The following is a 5,031-nucleotide window of genomic DNA, read 5'->3' as shown; positions in this document are numbered from 1 at the left end:
TGTACTGCGTTTGTGTGTGTGTGTGTGTGAGAGAGAGAGAGAGAGAGAGACAGAGAGAGAGAGAGGGAGGCAGGCTTCCCCCTGGGCCAGGCTGCTGTCCCCTGAACGTGGTGAACAAATCTCTAACAACAATCATAATAACAATAAATAATGAATAATAATAATAAAACAGTAGTTAACAGTCCCTCCATAACAGGATAACAATAAAATGCAAGAGGAAATATTTTGAGGTGGAGACAGGAAGGAGTCAGGATCACAGCATCTGAGGTGGAGATAGGAAAAGAAGGGAGGAAGAAAGCTTCTCAATATGCTCTTGGGGGGCTGGGGTTGGGAACCCCTTTCCCAGACAAGGGACAGAAGAGGGGAAGGAGAGCCAGGAGACCACTCTTTATTGCTTTTTTTTCTCAGGCTTCTGCTTTGTGCGATCAGGGAAGGGATCCCACATATGGGGATGGTTAATGGCTTTTGGGACTCTCTAGGAGCCCCTGTTTTAAGGAGGAGGCCAAATGTGCAGGGTCAGGCCAAGGGGCAGAGATGAATGAGGCGATGACCACAGCCTTGATCCGGCAGGAGCGCAGAGATGCCCGGGAGGACGGGGCCCCGGACGGAAGCAGAAAAACACTTATGGCCGCCGGGGAGTGGGGAGAGCCAGGCTAGGGCTCCGGCAGGCCCAGGTCCCTTTCTAGGCTCTTTATTTAAAAATGTAAAAGGAGGAGTTGAGGCGCCTTGAATTTTCCTTCGCGAGCTTGGAGACTAGCCGATTTTTCATGAAGGAAGCAAAGACTTCGGTCCCGGATCCTGCAACATCCACCTCATTCTCTCCAGGTACAGTTTTCCGGTCATTTAATTAGTTTGTTTACTTGGGGGAGATGGCAGTCACAGGCGTCGGGATAGTAAGTTTGCTAGAGAGGGAGCCGCCCCACAGTTTCGGGTCTAACGAAATCCCTCCTTTCAAAACAATTGCACCCCCAATAAAAATAAAATTAAAGAGGAATATAGAAACACAAATTAGCCAACTTTTTTAAAAGAGAAAAAAGAAAAGAAAATCATCGTAACAAGTGAGCGTGAGAACTTCTAAAAGATTTGTCACAAACCCTTTCAGAGATCTGGATTCTTTTTCAGTAGCCGGTGACCCATTTGGTCTGAAAAGAGAAATACACTATCCACTGAGTCACTTATTTAAAGCCAACCCTGGTGCTGAAAGCCCTGGGTGCCTTCGCATTTGAGAACAACAACGGGTGGAGGACGCTGCGATATCTAATCGGACAAAACAGCAATAAAATAAGACGGGCGGAAGCGCTGAGCGCAGGGCTAGGGCCCAGGTTTTGTGTTCCAGGCCGCCGGCAAGGCACCGGCCCCGGGCGATGGGGCGCCGGGCGGTCAGGCACGGGCTGGCGACTCCGCTTGGCCTCCGCAGCCCGACCTGCAGCCCCTTTCCCCCAGCCTCTGCGCCTGGTGGGCTCTCTCCGCTCCGACGCCAGCTCGGGGCTTCCCTGTTGAGAGTGTTTTAGGCCGGAGAAGGGCCAAACGACTCAAGCCAGACTCTGCTTTTTCATTTTCTCCCTTAGGCCTCTCCACTTGCCCGAGCTCTCAGCCACCAGGAGACTGACGGAAGGGGCTTCTGGGCTGCGTTGGGAGCGGGCACTGTCCCCCACCCACTCCTGTTCTGTTTCCCAAAGTCCAGCGACCTCCGACTCTCCTTGGGGGGAAAAATACCAGTACCCAGATACCTCTGCACCCTGTTATATGACTCGGCTTGCTTCAGGAATATCTTACAAAGAAGAAGAAGAAGAAAGAACGGCTTGGAGTCATGTTTACATCTAGTTCTACTGATCCGTTCACATCTGGAGAGTTTATTTATAACTCCCTCTATAACTCTCTGTTTGGAGGCACTGGTGGCTCTATTGACAGACTGATGTCTAGGAAATATTGCTCTATGTCTAACCGTACCTAAATGTGCTGTGGTTGTATTTACAGATTTATGTTTGAGGGAAATATAATTATTTCCATTGTATTTGTGCATATACAGTAGTTATAAGAGCAGATTTATATATGGGAAAATATACGACTCTCTTACAGCCATCCGGCTTTATGTACATTTGATATCCTGACAGATTTATATCTCTGAACAGCTATATAGATAAAAATGTATATTGTTAGAATTATGTATCAGGAGATATATACTTATTGATTGTGAAATAGAGTAGTTAGAGCATTCACTTAGAGCCATATATGGCTATGGAGACGTTTCTATATTATTATTGCTATATATAGGCATATTTGTTTATAACTACATAGTTATAAAAATAGACATAAATAATTATAGTCCTATATGTGCATGCTGCAATCTCTCTCTAGAGTTATAGACACTTTCAAATATAACTCTATAGAGAGATCTGTATGTATATAAGGTGTAATTATCTTGTGATGTGTGTGCGTTAGGACTTAGGCCCGTCTATCTCAGAACAGACATATTTATATGTAGGAGCTGGGAAAGACTTGTTCACAGATATCTGCAGAGGGCCAACTGGAAACGCTGTATCTGCCCTCTAGGAAACCAGCTAGCAGAGTTGTGTACTTATGGAGGGATGGAGTTACAAAAGGGTAAATAGAGCTCAGGGAGCCTCAAGGAGGGAGGTGAATGGAGGGTGGGTGGGCTCCGTTTGAACAGATAGCGGGAGGAAAGGGGTAAACACCAGTACCCACCAGAAGGTGAGAACCGGTTTTGTGAGGGGCTGGCGCAGAAGGTGGACAAGGAGCTTGTAAAACGGGAAGCAGCAAACAGTCCTGCCATCTCACCCTGAGACACTCCACCGAGGAAGCAGCCTTCAGTTTGGCTTTTAGTGCACTGAAAGATAGGGACTGTCATGTCCCTCCTGCAGTCCTAGCGCGTTTCTGTTGAACCCTAATTTTTAGATCTCAAAGAGTGGGCTTCAGAGATAAAGAGGTTTAGGCAGGGACAGGGCGGGGAGCGTGGGGTGTACTTTCACTTTCTGATAAGTGAGGTAATCCAGGAAAGTGAGTTAATTTGGCCAAAATAAAGCTTGTTTTTATCTGGGCCTCCTGTGCCCTGGCGGGGATGTAGGATGGGACCAGAACCTGGTGGACTGAGGTGTGAATTTGCAAGAATTGGACCTGCTCTGATGGGGGCTTGGGGAGATTGTGCTCACCACCCGCCCTCCTTCTCTGAAGCCTGAGTGGCCTAATTCCCTCTGGGCACAGAGGGACTCCTTCAGCTCCCTAACAGTGCTGCCCTGGGTCTTTTCAGGGAGAATTTGACTTAAGGAGCAGGGAACATGGACTTACCCCACTAGATTTCACTTCTCCCACTCACAGCTACACCACTCTTATGTCAGTCTCCTTCCAGGCGCCACTGGGCCAGGGCTCCACAATTCTTCCCCTGCTACTAACCAACCCAGTGGGGAAATACCTCCCACCACTGCCAGTTTTTTTTTTTTTTTTTTTTTTAAACCAGGAAGTTACGGATAACTTCATTGAATGTGTGAAGGAGTTGTCCTGAACGCAGTCTTAGTGGCCAACCTGGCCTCCAGGATCTCTAGGATGCTAGGAAGGGAGTGTAGACCCTTGGACCAGGCTAACCACCGTGTGCCACCCTCCACACACCCCTGCCCACAGGACTAGGAATTCCTGCAGTGCAGGGACTCTGTCTGCTGCCTGGCACGGAATGGTTGCCCAAACATACTTGTTGAGGTAAACGGAACGGTAGTCAATACAAAAACTCACCCTCACTCTGCACACCACCATAGCCACTGCTGGCTAGCAGGCACCCTAGCCAGGCTGGGAGATAACATGGCGGCTTGTAGCAGCTTGGGTTTTGACCAGGTCAGTGGTTAGTAGGGTGGGAGAGCATCCTGAGCCTAGGATGGGGCAGGGACTGGAGCAAGGCACCTGAAGTCCGGAAATTTGGTGGTAAGCCAAGGCAGACCCACCTCCCCAGTGCACTTGTGCTTTCTATCTCCAGTCTCCTGGCTCCCTGGACCCCCAAATTATGAAAACTAAACCAGAGCTGAGACCTGGGCTAGGAAGGAATTGCCTGTCAACCCGAGGGGTGCAAAGAGGAACCACCACTGGCTCCACTGAGAAATCCACAAATAAAACAAAAATAAATCAGTGTGAGACCGACAATCTGGCTGAAGGAAAGCTTTCTCTCTATGCCTCAGCCCTGCTCCAGGGCTGCCAAACAGATCAGGCTTAAATTTTTAATTTAATAGTTAAAAAATTTTGACAATTTAACTATAGAAAGAATTTTCTATAGTTAAATTGGATTTTCTGATCCAGTAATGCCCCAATCAGATTGTTTCATTTTTATTATTATTATTATTATCATCAGTGTCCCCTTTTTGGTCCCCTATAAAATGGTTCCTTTCGGGAGTTTGGAGCCAGGCCAGGCACCGTCGGTGCATGGGACGAGATAGGCAGGTTTGGAGCTCCTCTGTCTAGTGAGGATCCCGGTCTGCGGAGAAGGGTTGGCCTCCCCATCTCCCGTCAAGGCTTAAAGCAAGAAGGACCCTCCCAAATTTGGTTCCTTTTCCCGTAAGAATCCTTAGAGGCAATCCACCCTGTGACTAGGTGACTAGGTGAAGGACTGAGGTCCAGAAAGGAGCTCATTTCCTAGTCTGCAGCCTTTGGCATTTTCCCTCTCAGACAACTAGCCCTCTCCTTCCTCCCCATGAATACCTGTGGCTTACTGGGATGGTTGTTGCTTTCCCTAAAGAAATGCAGGGAGGGAGAACTGAGGGTCCAATATTTACATATATTTGCCTAAGAAGGGCTCAGGGCAGGTGCCTGGGCTCTGGCTAGAAGTAGGGAGGTGGGGGTGGGGGGGTTGCTGACAGTTGCTGTAAACAGCAGATTACAATAGTGGGCAGTGTCTATTGGTTTGTCCTCAGCCAAAAGTCAGGAAACCAATAGACACTGGCCACTATTATTAAGCCCAAAGAGTCCTGGGTCCCTTTTACCTGGGCTGGAATGACTCTTAGCTGTTTCTGGGTCCCAGACCCCTTTGAGAAG

At 48.3% G+C, this 5,031-nt stretch overlaps 1 long non-coding RNA gene across 1 annotated transcript; it reads left to right on the top strand.

The window, feature by feature from the left end:
* The first annotated feature begins 622 nt into the window (after positions 1-622).
* Positions 623-2,165, top strand: LOC112634584. The gene is made up of 2 exons (XR_003121792.1): positions 623-825; positions 1,569-2,165. It is a non-coding gene; the product is annotated as an uncharacterized LOC112634584 (long non-coding RNA).
* The last annotated feature ends 2,866 nt before the right edge of the window (positions 2,166-5,031 follow it).

Source organism: Theropithecus gelada, chromosome 11 (assembly GCF_003255815.1).
Source record: "Theropithecus gelada isolate Dixy chromosome 11, Tgel_1.0, whole genome shotgun sequence".
NCBI classification, from domain to species: Eukaryota; Metazoa; Chordata; class Mammalia; order Primates; family Cercopithecidae; genus Theropithecus; species Theropithecus gelada.
This window is presented reverse-complemented; position numbering and strand designations above follow the sequence as displayed.